Here is a 20658-nt window from a genome sequence, read left to right as displayed (position 1 = left end):
AGAGATGGCAGTAGGCGGTGCTACCTTCGGTATCCTGTACAACTTATTTCCCAAGGTAGCACTAACAGCACGAGGCCTTGACTCATACATAGCATGCCGCTTCCACAAGTATGGTTTTCCTAATAATACATCATAAACATCAAGAGGAGAACCGTCACATAATACCTCATTCGTGAAGGGCTTGATGCTATATGGAAGGCGACACTATTGGCTGACGTGAAGATCCCGTCCTTGGTGAAGCCACCTGATGGTGTACGATTGTGGGTTTACTATGGTCGGTAAGACCATCCACTTCATGACCTCTGTTGAAATGAGGTTTTTTGGCTCCTGCTATTGACATTGAACTGTAGTAGAGAACCCTTTACCCACATATGGGAGTAGAAGAGGCTATCTTACTCCTCTAGATCTTCGGGTTCCTCCTTCTCAATCTTCATGGTGACGATGGTGGAATTTGGGCTTCACATCGATAATATGCTTCCCTTTATCATTCTCCTTGTCGGGTTTTGACTCAGAGTTGGAACATGCATCTGATTCAGAAGCCTTCAACTTAAACACCAGTGACTGCTTGGTTCGATACTCACTTGTGTTGGGAGTGGAGCTCTTATGGAACTCACACCACTTTCTCGTGTCCTTCAGCTTTGCAATGTTGTTATTTTCTTGCAGCTTTGGTAGTTTTCCCTAGGTCGTCCTAACTTGGATTTGTCCTTTGTTCTGCGGTTTTGGGGCACCGTTCACTTGCTTTGGATTCGCAGATCCAAAGTCTTACTTTTTCTGTTTAAGCTTCTGCTCGATCTTGGCAGCGTATCAGTATGCCTTGCCGAGCAATGAGATGTCAAGAAAATCCATCTCATCCTAGATGTACTTGTGTAGGCAGCTGCAGTACTTGAGTACGAAATGTTTCTTAGAATCCTTAATACCCAACTTCATATGAAGGGTATGAAAAACATTGGTAAACTCTAGCACACATTGGTCCCTTCCCTACTGCATCATGGTCCACTTTATGTATGTATCCTCATAGCTCCCGACAGGGTAGTACTTCTCATTGATGGCATCCTAGAATGAATTCCAAGTGGGTGCAGTTGAAAAAAGTGAGGGCGTACTTTCATCCTTCTGCTCACAGTAGGTTTCCCACCAATCCTTGATGTGGGGGGCGAATTTGAGAAGAACAAAATTAATCTTTTCCCGGATGGAAAAATCATGAACATAAAAATATCCTTCTATCGGATTTAACCATTTATCTATGGCATCTGCATTTATTTGGCCCTCAAATATGGGAATGTCAAAGTTGTACCTTAAAAGGAGTGGCACCTCGAGAGTGGCTTCTGGATGTGGATGCACCACTGGTGGGAAACTATTGAAGGATCTGGGAAAAGTTATCCATCATCGCGTTCCTTTGTTTCTCGAGGGTCTCCTCGAGAAATATTTTGATAGGATCTCCTGCTCCCTCATCTTTATTTTCTCCCCCCATGGGTAGCTGTCAGAGTTTGCGAAGCTGATATTGCAAAGGCTCAACTAGATCGAGCCTTAAATCCTTATACCCCAACCTCGTTGTCGACATGCAAAGAAGGATCAAGAAAAAGCAGTCCGCTCTGATACAGCTAATCTGAATTTAAGCTGGAATGCAACAAATTACAAATAAAACCATACAAAAATATGCAACATAAATAAACTTCATTTCATTAATATCAAAGAACTCAAATATGCTTACATACAAAATGGAAATAAATGAGCTCAGGCAATGGTAACTTATCTTTGAGAATAGATGTGGCAGCTACATGCCTCTGAACTGTGTTACAATGAGGTTTGAAGGCCTATTTATTAGTAAGAAACAATGGAAAACCCTTAACATCCAAACACCTAACCGTAGGAGATGAAACACCAAACTATGGGCCCCGTTGGGGTAAATTGGTACATCAATTTCCCATGGTTGTAAATTTGGCATACGATCTTCATTTGATGCACAAAATACCTCATTAGAAAGATCTACCTGAGGAATACAACTGCTAATGGCAAATGTTAAGTTGAAGGATCATATTTGTCACCGATGATTTTCCAAAAAACCGTAATTTAGGGCCTCAAAACGGCTCCGCAAGTTCAAGACCAAAAAAGCTGTCAAAAATAGTAAATTGTGCAACAATTAAGGAAACCAAAAAACTGAAAGAAACAATGGTGTAGGTCCAAGTGGAATAGGTGGGTGTCCACCAATACCCACCTAGATCACTGGAGCAAGGAGGATGCTACTTTAGGGGAAGTAGTGAACACTACTGTTTATAGGGAGCTTGTGGGTTCACTCATGTACTTGGTGAACGCGTGACCTGATATGTTCTATGAAGTTATCCAGCTTATTCAAGCAATGGTTAGGCCTACCAAGTTGTATTGGAAGGAGAAAAAGAATGTTTTGAGATATCTCAGGGGCACTTCTCAGTAGGATTATGGTATATAAAAACAGAGGGAGTGAAGCTTCAAGGCTTCACTGATGAAGATTGAGCAGGGAGTCCATCTGACCAGAAGAGCACATCATGAGGGATCTTCAGTATTGGGTCAATGACAACTTCTTGGTATATCAGGAAACAGAGATCGGTTGCACTCAGTTTGGTAGAGGCAGAGTACATGGCTACGAGTTAGGCATCATGTGAGGCCATCTGGATGAGGAAGATCCTAGTTGGTTTGTTTGGCCAATAGATGGATTGTGATTTACTGTAAAACTCAAACTTGTATCAAACTCTCTGAAAATCGATTTTTTCATGATTGGTCCAAGCATATTGATATCCAATATCATCACTTCAAAGATTGTGTATTGAGGCAGATTATGTTGTTAGATTAAATTCCCACAGAGGAGCAAGATGCTGAAATTTTGACAAAGGAATTATCAAGATGTAAATTCAAGTTTCACAGAGATAGGATTGGGGTAGCTGATAATCCCTTTCTTATTGAGAGCTTGTGTTGAGAAATGAAAACAAGAAATTCCAGTTTAATTTTTCTTTGAATTAAACTGAGAATTAAAATCAAATTCTATTCTCATAATAACTTGTAAATAGTTAATTAAGCTTAACTAACTTAATTAGCTTAGGAATTTTAAGTTGGAAGTCTTTCCAAAGTCATGTATATGTTCTCCCTAAATTTTTGGGGTCCAGGATGAGTTTAATTGTGAGTTGTAATTAGATAACGCAGTTTACTAATTTATGTTCAGTTAAATTAGTTCCAAAATGTTTGTGGAACTAATAGAGAGTTAATAGTCAGTTGGTGCACTAGTGCATTCACAAGTGTCACTCTAGTTAATTGAAGATTCCCTGATCAGAAACTCATGCATGTCAATTATCAGAAAGACCCAGTTGAGACTAGAGTACAAGGACAATGTAATATTAGTTGTATGATTTACTGAGTTGTATAGATCATGCATGCACTCAGAGAAGGACTTATTTTTGGATTGCGCAGTTTTGGAAACATGAATTCCCTTTAAATATGGGCTATTCATCCTAGGAATTACACAAGAAATTAGGGGCTTGGAGAGCTACTGAATATGCTAAGGATTTGGTTTGAGCTAGCTTGTGAGTTGAGAGAGTTGATCATACTTCTGTGGAATTGTTCTAGTGAGAAAATGCTTTGTAGCTTCACTCATATTTATGATATATGAAATATAGATAGTGGGGTTTTGTGCAGTGGATTTCCCTAGATACATCTTGTGTTATGTGCCATTGATTATCTTCTTCTTGTTCATATTGTTTTCATCGATCTATTGGTTTCTTTTGGTTGAAAGTAGAAGTAGATTCTTATCCCGTGCTTTAGTACATTTCATGAGCTTGTGAATCTACAAGATTTTCTATAGTTATTTGGTCACCTTCTCCATCTCTTGAATAAGCTTGCAAGCCTCTTTCAAGTCCTTTAATACCTCTCCAAATAGCCTAATCATGTCTCCCAAGTGACACTACCATGTTGACCTTGAAGCCAACAAACAAGGGTTAGCATTACTACCAACAAGGCCTCCACTCTCCACAAACCCCTGCCCAAGTTGCAATTCATCTGAACTTACCTATAACAACTCTGCAACACACTTTATCACCTGAGCAAGATCCTCATAAGGCCAACAACTTAACACACAATTATTGCACTAGGTTCCTACACTAAGGTCATGGACATGAAGTATAAGAGCAACCATCAAGCCATCATACCACATCCTTGCCATCATAGGTTGACATCAATGCCAACACAATCATCTCAATGTCAACTTAACTAGTTGCAACCATGATACAAAGTAGGAACATAAACTCGTAAACTAGGCTACATAAGGTTGGCATGAATACTAACATGAGCTAGATGACATCATGAACCAATGCCAACATTAGGTAGTTGGAACCATGCACGACATAATTCCAACACCAGGAAAACATATCAGATATATCAATGAGAAGTAAGAAAAATCACTTGAGATTCATAGATATCAGAGATAGGACAACATAAATCATTGAGATTACTAAAGTGATCCAAAAAGAGCAACAAGGGATAAAGAAAAGGAGTGTTTGAATGATTTAGGAAAAGTGGTAGCTACATTCAAGTCAGATTGTGATTAGAGAACCATGGTAGGGCTACCTAGCTATTGGGTCTCCCAAGGAAACATTCTTCCATGGGAGCAGCATGAGAAGCTATTAGTGGAGGCCAATAGTAAGGTAGAATCTTCTCATGAAAAGGCTTCCTCTCTCAAGGGAAGGACTATATTCAACTATCTTCAGAGGGATTTCCAACTACTTTGGTTGGTGAAGACTTTGTTTACAACCAAGTCCAATCACACCGAGCTTACAAATATGAAGATACCATTTAACACCTTCTTTCATGATCCTACATCAAACCCAGTACTGTGGTAGAGATGTGATCAGTTTGTTAAATTACCACAAGTCTGAACAATGGAACACGAGTCCACCTCAAGAGATCAAGCAAGCCAACAATGAAGAATTTTCTTATTTGGAAATCATGACATATCACTATCATTTTCTAATACTCTAGGTATTTTATTTTCAAGAAGGAATCAATATGTTATGAAATCATTAGGAAAACTAGGATAGTGGGATGCTTGTACAACTGAGTATATTAGACAGATGTAACACTTCAAGATATTTTAGTAACTATTCTCATTTTGACTCTCCATATAAAAGGGAAGAGGAACTCAGTAGTAGTGGTTCAATTTTATATTCCAGGGGCTCTAATTTTTCATCATGTTTTGCAAGTTTTCAAGCTTATGAGATGTATGCTATTCTTTAATATTAATGAAGATTTTTTTGGTGATTTGAAGCACTAAGATGTTGAGTATATGATTCTATCTTTGTTTATCATTTCATATGTGTTTCTTTCCTCTAAAAAATTGTGTAATTATGGTTGCTGAAACTCAATCTTATATAACATATTTACCTATGTTTTGTTATAGAAAATGGTACGTGTAATGCATGAGGTTGGAGGACTTAAAATTCGCTCCATGGTTTTTGTATCTCATTTCCTCTATTTTTTCAAAATTCGACTGGAGTTTAGTGTACAAGATTCTATCACTAGCCCTCTGCACTAGGTTTCTCTCTTGCATTTCTTTTTTCACCTATACTGCAACAATTAAAGAAACTACACTCTTTGTGTGTAGACGACCATAAATGAACATTAAGTCTTTGGAATTAAATACTACCAATGTATAAAATTAGATTTTCCTCTAAGTATGGTAATTGAACCAGATTTAAATAATTTTATATTTAATCCTTGAGAAGAATAGGTTTATCTCCAAGAGACATTAATATCTCCTAGGAACTGACCTTCTTCTCAACCAAGAGGTTGTCTCTAGGAACTACAACATCTTCTGGTACCATCATAGGGGAATGAATCAGAAAATATTTCCCTGTGTATAAATTTAGGAATTTGTTTGTATGGTGAGAAAAGGATGTGTGGGTTGATATTTCTCACCTAGAAGATTCTTTAGACTATACCCCTATATTTTAGGAGGCCTCGTGCTTGATAAAATACTTCTCAGCAGCAAAATCCTCCTGTGTTTGACCTATAAATAATTATCTCAAAGAATATCTAGAGAGAAAGAACCCCAATAGCTCCAGACCATGTTATCTTTGCCCCATAGATCTCAACTTCTAGTTCTTAGAGAGATGAGATGAATTCTCCTAAAACCTCATTTTGGGAGTTGGACTTCTCAGAATAGCATTTTCTCACATCTGATTTTTATTTTTTAGAACCAAAACTTGATGAAGTTTCTGACATATCCAATCCTTTCAATTTCCATACATTCTCTAAAGTCGAGGAAATCAAAGATATACTCATTCCTACCACATCTCAAACATTCACAATTATTTCACACCTAATCTCAATCGTTGTTTCCCATTCAATCCTTCACACAGGCCCTGTAGTAAATCTTCTTCAACCTCCCATACAAAATATGGTTTTCCCTATATTTTTACTCAACAGATATGCTCCTATGAATCTACAACATCCTATGAATGTAATGTCCCAAGACTATCTCTTCTCTTGCCTAGATTCACTGGGAAGATGATGTAACAACCCAAAAACTTATTGATATCTTTTGTGCATTTGTAAAAAACTTGAATATAGAACATGTAGACATATTCTTGGGGCTATTTGTTCAGTATTTAGATGGGGAGGCTATAAAATGGTTCAATTCCTTTCTATGCAACTCAATCAACACATGGGAGGAATTAGAGAAAATCTTTATGGAAAAATGGGGTGAGAAGAAAGACCATGGATATTTTCTGACTAAATTTAATGCAATAAAGAAAAGGAAAAATGAAGATGTCACCGAATTTATAAGAAGATTTAATAAATTGTATATCAAATTTCCTACCGAAATTAAACCTCCACAGGTAGCAACTAAGGTGGTATTTGTTAGAGCCTTTAAATTAGATTTTGGGTTTACTCTTAAAGAAAGGAAATACCCCACATTGGACCAGATCCAAACTGATGCTCTAGAAGTAGAAGAAAAATTTGTGTCAGTATGGAAATGGAAGGGAAAAGGAGAACATAGTGATAGGAGAAAGGGAAAAGAGGGAGCCAATTCCTCTGGTCCACTAAAGGAAATTCATGAGCAGAAGTTAGATGAAATGAATAAGTTAATTAGAAATATCTCAAACAAGTTAGTGAAGTTAGAGTTGGGGAACAAAAACCCTTCTCGACATATATAACAAGGTTAAAACAAAAACTTCAATCCCCAATATATGAGACCTCCTTTACAACTCCTGCAAAGAGAAATAGAAGACAATCAAGATGATAATAAAACCTCCCCTATATATAGAGGATGATCCTAAGGAAGGAATTGAAGATGCTCTTAAGGTTCAACAAAATCAATATTCAACTCTATCAGAAGAAGAGCATGAAATAGAAGCACATGTAGCATAGGAGGATGATTCAAATGTTCCCTTGGATGAAGAAGGGACAAATGTTTACTATAGGTAGTTTTCATATTTCATGCAATAATAGATGTATAGGATGTAGGTTTTAACCCTGTACAAAAATACCTATATACAAATTCTAAAAATAGAAAATAAACAATGGTAGGGACATAAAACATAAAACATATATACAAAGAGATTTTCCCCTGCATCCCAAAACTGGGACTACCATATTGATTTTTCATTATATTCCTTTCAATGTTACAATATATATATATATATATATATATATATATATATATATATATATATACACACACACATATCGAAACTCCATTCCAGTAACCCTGGATTAGAACATAATCGTAGCTCCCTCGACCGATCTACAAAATACCATGCACAGAAAACCATCATGCCCAAAACCATGTGCGGAATCCATGCACAAAACCATAGATAGGTCCACCCACCTAATATAGGGTCCAAAAAAAAAAATTTCCGGGGCCACTAGCCTAAAACCTGTGCAGGGGGGCGGAACTTGTGTAGGGGGGCTACTTCCCTCCTACATACCCCCCGACTGGGGGGGGAACTGCCTGCCTTGTGACCCCCCGCGCTTGGGGTATTCTTGTAAAGAATATAACACACACCCAACATAGGAGATACGACTTAAGGTCTAGGAAAATATCTCACACGTAAGATCAAGGTGAAGAGCCTACTCTACGCACCACACCAAAGCTAAATGATAAGGGCAATCAACCTTTTAATTCTGACTCAAAAATCAAAGGAGAAACCTCCCATCCTACACCTTCCAAACCTGAAATTTCAAATAGAAGGCAATAACCTACACAACGTAAGTTATTGCATCAAGTAAATAGAGAGAGTTGACCAAGTAAAATTGGAGAAGAATCCTTCTGCTTTTATTTTGCAAAAATAGCTAGAAGAGGTGAAGATGTTTGTCCCTTTCGCTGAATTATTGCAACAACCTGCCTATAAAATAAAATATTTAATTCATGGATTTTTCTCATGTTACCTCAACACAAGACAATTTGAACTTGTAGGAATAGAGACCTATAGTCCTTTAGTACACCTTCAAGCCCCAAAAAATTCCCAGCTGAGATATGTAGTTGAGATTAGGTATAGACCTTTAGTACTAGATAATGTAAAATATTGGCAAGTGTTTGAGGATGAACATCATATTAAAAGGTTTATGGGGGTGATAGGATAATTTTCCAATTATATAATTGATGAGGAAGGTGAAGATATGGATGAAGTTGATGGAGATGAACAACATGTGCCTTGGGAAGAATCTATAGCTCGGAAAAAAATTCTGTAGTTGAAGGGGAACATAATCCCAAAAGGGTTGGTTTCATTGGAAAATATATTTGATACAAATGATGTGGTAGTCAGACCATACAAGTAGGAGCATGAGGAAGATACATAAGATTGTAACATTGGAAAAAAGAAACAACCTAAATTAGTTAAATTAGCTAAGGGGATCTCAAAGGAATACAAGATGAGGTATGTGGACTTATTCAAGGAGTATGTTGATGCTTTTTTTTGGTCCTAAGATGATTTGAAAATATATGATGCTAGTATCATTCAACATAAGATTCCTCTGAAACCAGGAATCAAACATTACAAACAAAAAATCAGGTAGATTAATCCCGTCCTTCTCCATCTGATACAAAAATAAGTGAAGAAGATGATTCAGGCCAAGATCATTGTGCCTTTGAGATATTTATATAGGTTGACTAATCTAGTCCCTATAAGGAAAAGAAATGGAGAGATCAGGTTGTGTGTCAACTTCAAAAACTTAAACAGGGATTCTTTAAAAGATAATTACCCTTTGGCTAAGATGGATTATATTTTACAAAACGTGGTAGGGTAATCAATATTGTCCATGATTGATGGGTTCTCTTGGTATAATCAAATTGTTGTGGATTCTAATGACCAGAAAAATTCTTCCTTCACTACACCTTAGGGAACATTCATGTATGCCATAATGCCTTTTGGCCTCATGAATGTTGGTGCCACCGTTCAGAGGGAAATGAATATAGATTTTGCTCGGGAGAAAGATCAATTTGTTGTCATTTACCTGGATGACATAACATTGCTCTGAAATGCTGATGAGGAATACTTGCAACACTTAAAGAAAACATTTGAAAAATGTAAGAAATTTGGGTGGTCATTGAATCCAAAGATATATCATTTTTCCCTCAAATAAGGAAAATGGTTAGGGAACATAGTTTCAAGAGATGGAATGAAGATTGATCCCAAGATAGTGGAAATCGATAGTATTACTTTTTCATGAAATAAAATGGAGATTCAAATTTCATTAGGTGAAATAAATTTCTTGAGGAGGTTTGTGCACAATTATGTTTAGATCGTAAGGGGGATGACTGATATGTTAAAGAAAGAAAAATAAGTTAAATGGACAACATAATCAAGGGAATAATTTTCCAAATTTAAAAATTCCTTTGGGGATGCACCAATTTTTACTAGCCCTGACTATCAAAAGCCCTTTTTCATCTTCTCCTTTACTTCTTCTAACATTGTCGTAGTTGTCTTATTGCAAAAAAACAAAAAAGAGAAAGAGAAACCAATTACATTTTTTAGTCAAGTGTTAAGAGATGCAGAACTAAAGTATAATATCATAGAAAAGAAAGCCTACACTCTGGTTAAGGCCATGAAGGATTTTAGGATCTATATGTTAATGTCTTGAGTAATTTCTTATATTCCCATAACAATTGTAAAGGAAATTCTTACACAAGGAGACATTGAGGATAAGAGGGGCAAGTGGATAGCAAAAATCCAAGAATATGATATGGAAATCAAGCCCACAAAATTGGTAAAAGGTCAAGGATTGGCTAAGGTTATGTGAGAGGCCAATTTTCAGGCATTAGGTATAAATTTTCTAGTCGAAATGTCTGAATCGAAAAGGAAAGATAAATAAGAGGATATAAAGGGAGCAACAATTACAATGAATTATTTGATTTCTGGCTGGTACAGATTTAATGTCCATTATTTGCTATTTTCGGAATTCCCACCCGAGTTAAATTGTTGGGTCCCTATAATACTAGTGATTACCCCATTACTATTGTAGTTATACCCCTTATTTATATTGTTGTGCCCCTATTACCCCCATATTGTTATTTATGTGCCCCATAGAATCCCTCTATTGTTATTTTTGTGGCTTTATATTATTATTGTTAGGTCGGCTGGATTATATTGTGACTCCTTAGACTCCTATATATAGAAAGGAGGTTTTGTTATTTGTATCATCCAATAATTGTTCATTTATGTAATGTAAAAGAGGTTTCCCCCTCGAAGAGGCTGAATTCTAAGGCGTTGATCTATCTTTTCTATCTTTTCTTGAGCTGGTTTCATAACATTTGGTATCAGAGCTTTGGATTCTAGGGTTTCGCTGCTCCAAACAGGTCATTGTGGCATTTTCACTATAACTTTTTTTCTGTGACGTTTCAGAAGTCGCAAAAAAAAACCCATTTGAGAAGAAATCACATTGAACCTTGGGTCAGAATTTCAGAGCTTTTCGCGCGATATTTGCGGAGATATGATCTGAGGAAGTTGGTATTTTTGCAGACTCCTGAATTACATTCAAAACAGGTGACCTGGGGAAAATCGTCATAACTTTCTCTCTGGGAATCAGATTGAAATTTCGTAAGAAGGTACAGAAAGAGGACGGACTGTAGTTTCTTTGTATATTTTTTCAGAACCAAAGATCGAAAATTGTACACGTGGCACTTCATACAAGTTCGCTCTTCTGGAAAGGTCTATAATCAGGTCATCTTGGGAGATTGTGCATAACTCTTTCTTAGAGAATCCAATTTGGATCAAACTGGTGGCATTGGAAAGAGGACAAGAGAGCTACTACAGGTCACAAATTCAGAGCTAGATGATTGGAAAGTACAGAGATACATCAGAGGCAATATCAAGCTCCTACAAAGTGAAAAAAGGTGTGTAGATTTTTTTAAATTTTTGCTTAAGCTTGGTTTGAAAATTTATTTTGAAGGAATTCAAAGGGCATAGTAGAGCATTATTATCGGTAACTGATGCCCCGAGGAAAGAAAATGCAAACACCTAGTAAGGAACCTGAAAGCTCTAGCATGACTCATGAAGAAGAGGAAGAAATGCTACATGATATATCAAAATTACAAGAACAAGTGCAACAAATGTCATGCTCACAAAAGTTAACAGAAGCTAAGATAAATGGCATGGAAGCTAAGATGAATGGCATCGAAGCTAAGATGGACAATTTGAAGATAGATTTGAACACAAATTTGAAGACAGGCATGGCAGATTTGAAGACAGATTTGACAAATTTTCTACAAGAAATACTTACTAATGGTGAAAAGGTAGTAAAGGAAACTCATGATGAGAACAAAAGAAATGTTAATCATGATTCCATAGATGCTAATGTTGGATCGAAGAATCACCATATTCCAAAAATCGATATGAGGAAGTTTGATGGCAAGGATCCCGCCACATGGATATTACAGATGGAGCAATTCTTCGATCTCAATAATGTGCAAAACGCACAAAAGGTACGTATGGCAACTGTATATTTGGAACCAAATCAGTTTGTATGGTATCAATGGCTTTGTTCTCGTAAAAAATTTATCACTTGGGAAATTTTTACGGAAGAATTGATAGCACATTATGAGGATACAAAAAGCAACACTTTTTTTAGCCAATTGATAAGTCTCAAACAAAAGGGTTCAATAATGGAGCACATTGAGGAGTTCCAAAAATTGAACATAAGGGTAAAAGATATTCCAGAGGAGCATAGGATTGATGTGTTCATAGGGTATTTAAAGGATAATATCCAACATGATGTTCGCCTTTGGGAACCTGATTCATTAGAGAAGGCATTCAGGTTAGCAAGAAAAATGGAAAGAAAAATTATGGCAACTAGGAAGCATACCATTCACAACTATAAAGACGGAAGTGTTGTTGCCCCTAGTCTTCCACAACCTACAAGTTTGACACCACAACAATTGGAAGAAAAAAGAGCAAAAGGGCTTTGTTACAATTGTGATAGCAAATACACAAAAGGTCATAAGTGTGCTGAGAAGAAATTATTCTACATAGATTGTGAAGAGGAAGAAGAAAAGGAGCAAGAAAGGTCAAAAGAAGAGGATATACTCCAGGAACAAAGCCTAGATGAAGAACAAATAAATCCGACCATATCTTGTAATGCATTGGCGGGAATTACCACTCCTCAAACCATCAAGATAGAAGGACAAATCAAGAAAAAAAGGTAATAGTGTTGATTGATTCAGGAAGCACCCACAATTTTATTCATTGTAGGGTAGCAAAAGAATTGAATTGCTTCCTATATCCAGCACCAGAGTGTCAAGTGATGATTGCAAATGGAGGAACAATAAATTGCTCTGGAAAGTGCCATAATATCAAGCTATCCATGGGAGAATATGTATTGACTAGCCCAATGCTTTCCATTCCAATGGGAGGTGCTGATGTTGTACTAGGAGTCCAATGGCTACAATCCTTGGGTACAATAGCTTTTAATTTTCAAGAACTTTTCATCAAATTTTCTACGGAAGGAAAGGAAGTTGAATTAAGGGGTATTGCAGGGAAACCAGGAAAGATAATCAGCTCTAATGGCATGACAAAGCTTCTAAAAAAGGAGCAAAGAGGTGTAATTGCACAATTATGTTCGCTAGATGTTTCCACATTGGAATCATCTATTTCTCCAGATCTCCAAAAAGTCTTGGACAATCATTCCAAGGTATTTGAGACTCCCAAAGGTCTCCCACCTATGCATGATCATGATCATGCTATTCATCTGATTCCAGGAAGTGTTCCTCCAAACATCAGGCCGTACAGATATCCTTATGTCCAAAAAAGTGAAATTGAACGTATGGTTGCAGAAATGCTAGAGGCTGGTATAATTCAACCGAGTCAAAGTTCTTTCTCAGCTCCAGTAGTATTGGTGCACAAGAAGGATGGATCATGGCGCATGTGTCCGGATTATAGGGAGCTCAACAAGCTCACTATTAAAGATAAGTTCCCCATTCCTGTCATTGATGAATTACTGGATGAATTGCATGGATCAATTTACTTCACCAAGTTGGATCTTCGTTCGGGATATCATCAAATCAGAATGAAGATTGAAGACATTCCGAAAACGGCATTTAGAACTCATGAGGGTCATTATGAATTTTTGGTCATGCCTTTTGGCCTTACCAATGCACCTTCAACATTTCAAGGTTTGATGAATTCAATTTTCAAACCATTCCTTAGAAAATTTGTGTTAGTATTTTTTGATGATATACTAATCTACAACAAGTCTTGGAAGGATCATGTTGAACATGTTGACAGGGTGCTACAACTATTGGAGGAGAAACAATTATATGCAAAAAGATCCAAATGTTTCTTTGGAGTCCAGGAGGTGGAATATTTGGGTCATATTGTATCTCATGAAGGAGTTAAGGTAGACCCTAGCAAAATTAAAGCCATTAAGGAATGGAAAATCCCCACATCCATAAAGCATCTGCGAGGATTTCTTGGGTTGACAAGGTATTATCGCAAGTTTGTTAAGAATTATGGGAGAATAGCAGCACCTCTAACAACATTATTGAAGAAAGATTCATTTTCATGGACTCCGGAAGCAACAAAGGCCTTTGAACATCTTAAAGAGGCAATGTGCCAAGCACCGGTCTTAGCTACACCAGACTTCACAAAAACCTTTATTGTGGAATGTGATGCTTCAGGAAATGGAATTGGTGCTGTTCTAATGCAAGATGAAAGACCCATTGCTTTTGAAAGTCATCCAATCAAGGGAAAGTTTTTAAGCAAAGCTATTTATGAGAAGGAAATGTTGGCAATACTCCATGCACTTAAGAAATGGCGACCCTACCTAATGGGAAGACACTTCAAGGTAAAAATGGATCATGATAGCCTTAAATACTTTTTAAAAAAGATTATCCTCTGAAGAGCAACAAAAGTGGGTCACAAAGATGTTGGGTTATGACTTTGAAATCATCTACAAAAAAGGGAAGCAAAATGTGGTGGCAGATGCACTCTCAAGAAAGGATGAGGATGTGGAAGCATTGTTGTGTGCCATTTCTATTATCCAACCAGATTGGATAAACGAAGCAAGGGAGGAATGGAAGAATGACGAAGAAGTGTGGGCACTTATTCGAAAGCTACAACAAGATTCCAGTACTTCTGATACATTTAGCTGGCAAAATGATTCGTTATGGTACAAAGATCGCTTATACCTCTGTAAGAATTCCCAGCTAAAACAAAATATTCTTATGGAATTGCACACTTCTCCCTTAGGAGGGCACTTAGGATTTTTAAAAACTTACCACAGGTTAAGAAGGAATTTTTTTGGGATGGCCTTAAATCAGATATTCAAAAGTTTGTGGCGGAATGTTTGGTTTGCCAACAAAATAAAGTTGAAACAATTAAGACACCGGGTCTATTACAACCTTTATCCATCGGGAGGAGGTTTCAATGGATTTTATCACAGGTTTACCCAAGTCTAAGGGAAAGAGTGTCATCATGGTGGTAGTTGACAGACTTACCAAGTATGCACACTTTTGTGCATTATCACATCCATTTAAAGCCAGTACAGTTTCTACTGCATTTATGGAAACAGTTCAAAAGCTACATGGAAACCCAAAGATTATTGTAAGTGACAGAGATCCCATTTTCACTGGAAATTTTTGGACAGAATTATTTTCTTGTCTTGGTACTCAGTTAGCTCATAGCTCATCTTATCATCCTCAATCTGATGGGCAAACTGAGATAGTAAACAAATGTTTGGAAGGATATCTTCGTTGCTTTGTATCTGATAAACAGACACAATGGGTCAAATGGTTGCCTCTGGCTGAATGGTGGTATAACACTTCCTTCCATACAGCAACAAAAATGACCCCATTTATGGCACTTTATGGGTATCAACCACCATCCATCACATCATATTTAAGAGAAAATTCTAAGGTTCAGGCAGTGGAACATCACATCGAACATCAACAACAAGTCCTCCAACTCTTAAAGGATAACCTCGTGTTGGCACAAAATAGAATGAAACAACAGGCAGATCAACATCGCAGTGAAACAAGTTTTGATGTAGGTGATTGGGTATTCCTACGGCTACAACAATATAAGCAAATGTCCCTAAAGCAAGCTAAGAAGGATAATAAATTATCACCAAAGTATTATGGTCCGTACAAGGTGTTGCAAAAGATTGGTACTATGGCATACAAATTGGAGCTTCCTGCAGCTTCTCGATTGCACCCAGTTTTCCATGTTTCATGTTTAAAGAAGGTTATAGGCAACAAGCTCCCAATTCAAACAATATTGCCAGAACTTGATGAGGAAGGAAAAATTATATTAGAACCGGAAGCAGTCACAGAAACAAGAACTCGACAGCTACGAAATCGATCAATTTCAGAGTATCTTATCAAGTGGAAGAACTTATCCGCTGAAGATTCCACATGGGAGGATGAGAATTTTATGCAAAAGTATCCAGAACTACTCAAGCGTTGAGGACAACACTTTTTTGAAGGAGAGGGGCATGTTGGGTCCCTATAATACTAGTGATTACCCCATTACTATTGTAGTTATACCCCTTATTTATATTGTTGTGCCCCTATTACCCCCATATTGTTATTTCTGTGGCCCATAGAATCCCTCTATTGTTATTTTTGTGGCTTTATATTATTATTGTTAGGTCGGCTGGATTATATTGTGACTCCTTAGACTCCTATATATAGAAAGGAGGTTTTGTTATTTGTATCATCCAATAATTGTTCATTTATGTAATGTAAAGGAGGTTGTCCCCTCGAAGAGGCTGAATTCTAAGGCGTTGATCTATCTTTTCTATCTTTTCTTGAGCTGGTTTCATAACATAAATAAAGTGTATTATATATATTTGAGGCTCCAAGCACAAAAAAATGTTATCTTTGGTGGGCAGTGGTATTGTAAGGATACTGTAGGAGTTTTGCTACTTTTCTTGGTCGAAGAAGAATTCCCAAAGATAATAGATGAATTTCACAATTGTGCTTGTGGAGGAAAGAATAGCTGAAATGTAACAACTCACAAAATTCTTAAGGCTAGCTTTCATTGGCCTAAACTATTTGGTGATGTGCATAATCAAGTGAAGATTTGTAAAGAATGCCAAATATTTTCTTAAAAACTGAGGTTAGCACCCATCCCTCTAATCCAAATTTTTGTGGAGGAAACATTTAGGAAATGCGGCCCATATTTCATTGCGAAATACAACTTCCATCTAGTGGAAAAAACAAGTGGATCCTGACAACAATACTATTTGACTAAATGGCTGGAAATTTTCCCTGCCAGGAATGCAACTGATGCAATCAACATTAAATTCATGGAGGAAAACATTATAGCCATATTTGGTTGTCCAAGGAAGATAGTTATTGATAGTGCTCAAGTCTTAAAACATATCAATTTTATCAATTTCTATCAGAGCTATAATATCATTTTGGGACACTCCACAACTTATTATCCACAGGGAAATGGCTTGGAAAAATCATCCAATATGACCTTGGTCAGGATGCTCAAGAAGATCATAGCACAAAATAAGAAGAATTTGGATTCTCAACTTAGATTTGCATTATGGGCTAATAGAGTCCCTAATAAGATACCACATTACAGGAAATTTCAGCCTAAAAGTGGCCTCGTAAGGGATGATAATAAAATAATAGTTGAAATAATAAAATAAGAGTTATGAATTTTGGAGGGAAAATAAGAAAACTACTTTTTTTAATTGTATTTTTGGCTTATCTCCTTAAGATAAGCCAAAAATACAATTAAAAAGGTGGTTTTTCTTATTTTCCCTCCAAAATGTTTACATGTACATCTTTTTAAATTTAAAGTATTTTGATTGGTTTACATATTATGAAATGGAAATTATGTGAAATTTTCGTGGGAACTTTTAGGCTAAAATGTCCTCTGATGCAACTGGTAAGTATCCTTTTGAACTAGTGTAGGGGACTTCAACACTTTTTCCTGCTCAATTGGCTATGCTTAAGGAAAAAATGATTCATGATGCAGAGGATGAATCTAATTCCTTGACTAGAAGGATGAATATGTTGGTAGAACTGCAGGAGAATAAAGAAAGGTGCCCCATAGTTTGATCAATTACCAAGACAAGATGACGGCTTTATTTGATAAAAAGGTAAAGGACATATTTTTTCAGTGAGGTAACCTTGTGCTCAAACAAGATGTTAGGAGAGAGGACAAAGGTAAACATTGAAAATTTGATCCATTGTGATTTGGGCACTTCAAGATAGCTGAAGTCAAAGGGAACAACACATTCTTGCTGGAAAATTTGGATGGTGAAGTGTTTGAGGTGCTTGTAAATGGGTAGTACCTCAAGCACTACTTTAAGCAATAAAGAAATTTGACCACACTCATTGTAAATATGGGTGAGTAATTGTAAATACCAGTGTTTTGTTTACTTTTCAGTCTCACATATATATACATATTGTTTACACCTTTCCAAATGGATAAGGCACTAATCTATAATTTCTCAGTGCCTCGTGAGCAAGGCACTCTCCCTAGTAGGATCCAATGTTGTCCCCCTTTGTGTTTTCCTTAATTTTTTTGTATTGCAGAGGATTTTGGTTCATGATCTCAAAGAATGTTTGGGACTTTATATGAAAGATAAAAAGAAAAGGAAAAAATAAAAACGAGAAGACATTATGGAACATGGGCCTTCCCCCGTTCATTGAATCTAATGGTTAAACAATGGTCACTTGTTGCGTGGATCACCGTCAATCTTGGAGCGGCCCCATCATGGTGAGGCTTCAGTAGGTTATTGAGTGTGACTATTAAGGCAACACCTACCCCCCAGAAATTCCAAAGTCAATAAAGTGAGAGTGTAGATCAACGACTATGATGGATTCCAGGGGGTCGGACCCATCTCCAAACCTGCCCTGGCACCCAAGATGAGGAGGATATATGGGCCTGCAACCTATCAGGCTTGTGTGGTGACTATGATATTAGTGGAGACTATAGTCAAGTAAGTGTGGCTTCCAATCATGAAACTTTATAATGCTTCACCTTTCCTCCGTGCTCTTCACCTAATCTGACTCCACTACATGTCTCCCCAAAGTCAACTCATTATTTTCCCACCCATAAAATTCCATAAATTGATTGTTATGATTCAAATTGGTCCATTTCAAATCAGTGTTATTCATGCTTCTATGCCGATTTGCAACACCATTCTCTCGACTATCGATCAATGTAGAGCTTGCCTTACGTCTACATCATCCAATTTCCTTCGGTCACCAGTTAATTCACCATTCTTTGTCCTTGCATCATTGTTTCTATGCTTAAATTAAAGAAAAACATGCCAAAAACCCCAAATCCACAACAATCAAAACCCTTTGGCCACATGGAACCCTTCATGAACGCATAGGCATAAATTCATGATCCTTTTTTCCCTCTAAACATGTAAGAGCTCCATTTTTATTTCTATGACAACCATATAAAAAAGGAGGACCCCTTTCAATTCATTGAGTCAGTATTGTACTATCTAATCACCCCAGCTATATACCCTTTCCCAGAATTTGCATCTTGGCTTATGGCCACCAATGTCAAGGATAAGAACTATTGTATTTCATCCATTGGGGAAATGTTTCTAGAACTTACCCCAAAATTGATACAAAATTTCTTCATTTACCCAAAATCTCCCAATTTAGAGAAATTTACAGAGACCACCCTCTTCTACAGTTACCATGCACTCTTAGATAGAGAGAAGCAGTTTTTTCTCTAACTAATTTTTGCTCCAAATACCCCATTTCCTACCAATTAAGAAACTTCTCCCATTTTCTTGTGTTCAGAAACTATGCGGCCCATTTTGGATATGATTCTACTATTTTTTGCTGAGGATGAGACAAAAAATCTCTCCAATGTAGCCTTGGGGTTTTTACATACAATGATGAAACCATATGTTTTAATTAGCATTCCATCTATTTTGGCTGAAGAAATCAAGTTCCAGTGCAACCAATTTTACCTCACCTGCTACTTATGATATTCTTCTATATTGGTCTACCTTTTATTTTATACTTATGTGGAGAAATTTGACTGCTCAACTTGAGAATTATAGACACCAACAAACAAAGAAATTTTTTAGTTTACTGGAATAGTGTTCTGAAGAAGAAACCCAATAATGAGTTGTTTTCACTATTCATTTCCACCTTCATGTCTACTTCAAACAAGATTTTCAACAATGTTTCTCCCCCAAGAGTCCTGCCACAATAGAGATAAATATTACATCTTAGCAAGGATACCAGGGTAGGCGAATGGTTCCTATTTGAATATTATACAAAAATTAGAGTATATGGGTCTGAGCTTCCCCCATACTAGTTTCCTTTGTTTATTCCCACAATAATTTTTTCTTTGGAATTCATCAGGAATAGAGTAAATATTGGCCAAATCTACCTTGTCCCTGCCAAAAAGGGTTATATGTTCAAGCTTCCAGTCACTGTAGTTCCCTTCATTGTAAACTCCACATAAGCTTTCAAGAGGTTGAAAATATGCCAAAAGAATCAAATTTTGAATTAGGATAGGTTTAGTAGTAGTATCCTCATGGTATCATATCTAGGAGGAGGATGGAAATTAGTGCCTTTGCTTATGAACATGATTCTAAGCATGAGATGGAATGTAAAGCTAATTTGGAATCTTAACCTAACAATGTAGAGATGGAGGTTGAAAAATTAACCACCAAGGCGAAAACTCAAAAATTGAGCATTGATGAGGGTGGGGATACACTAATGGAGGAAGCATCATCAACAAAGAAAGCTAAATTGTAGGAGTAAAATTATGAGGATATTGAGGTAAAATTGACCTAAGAAAATATGGACTAGCTAGGTTTCTAGGTACTCTTAGAAGAACCTAAGCAGGTTTCCACTTCCAGTTCAACCTAGGTAGCAATCTTTGGCTCCTTGGGGAGTACATCAATAATAGGTCCTAAGTGGGATGAAGGGAAGCTCACATAGGATAGGAACAATAATTTCATAGATGAAATGTTATCACAACGAGCCTCCTATTTAGGTCCATATCGGACCAGGCTCTTTGATGCCATGGACATGGAAAGAAATCATATGATTTTTTTCTTATACCACCCTTCAGTGTATTCCATTCCTTATGGATCACAATTCATGACAGTATATTTTCTTTGGAACATGGAAAGTGTCCCATTGCAAGACAAGACCAATTTTCATAGGCAAGTGAGAGAGATGATCTATAGTGAGTTGAG

This window comes from Pinus tabuliformis, chromosome 4_1, assembly GCF_031772625.1.
Source record: "Pinus tabuliformis cultivar Carrire ecotype Pingquan chromosome 4_1, CPIR1, whole genome shotgun sequence".
Lineage (NCBI taxonomy): Eukaryota > Viridiplantae > Streptophyta > Pinopsida > Pinales > Pinaceae > Pinus > Pinus tabuliformis.
The sequence above is the reverse complement of the archived record's forward strand: the minus strand, read 5'-3'. Positions refer to the sequence as shown.